Below are 271 nucleotides of genomic sequence, written 5' to 3'. Positions count from 1 at the left end.
AGGTGCTGAGTGCTGACCCCATCACCATCCCAAACCTCCGCCGGCCCCTGGGGATGGCAGCTCCTGGCTCCCCGGCCCCGGCCCCACGGAGACACGCGCGCCTGCGGGCAGATGGGTTTTATTGCAGCAGTGGGAAGATGAGCAGGGGGTGCCGGAAGGGGCGCGGAGGGACCCCCCGCACTCCCCCCTGCCCACAGAAGGGGGCAGGCAGCATCTCACCGGGTCAGCGCTGGGCATCCCTGGCGCCGTAAGAATATGATTGATATTTAGT

The sequence above is a fragment of the Phaethon lepturus genome, unplaced genomic scaffold (assembly GCF_000687285.1).
Source record: "Phaethon lepturus isolate BGI_N335 unplaced genomic scaffold, ASM68728v1 scaffold31207, whole genome shotgun sequence".
Taxonomy (NCBI): domain Eukaryota; kingdom Metazoa; phylum Chordata; class Aves; order Phaethontiformes; family Phaethontidae; genus Phaethon; species Phaethon lepturus.
The sequence above is the reverse complement of the archived record's forward strand: the minus strand, read 5'-3'. Positions refer to the sequence as shown.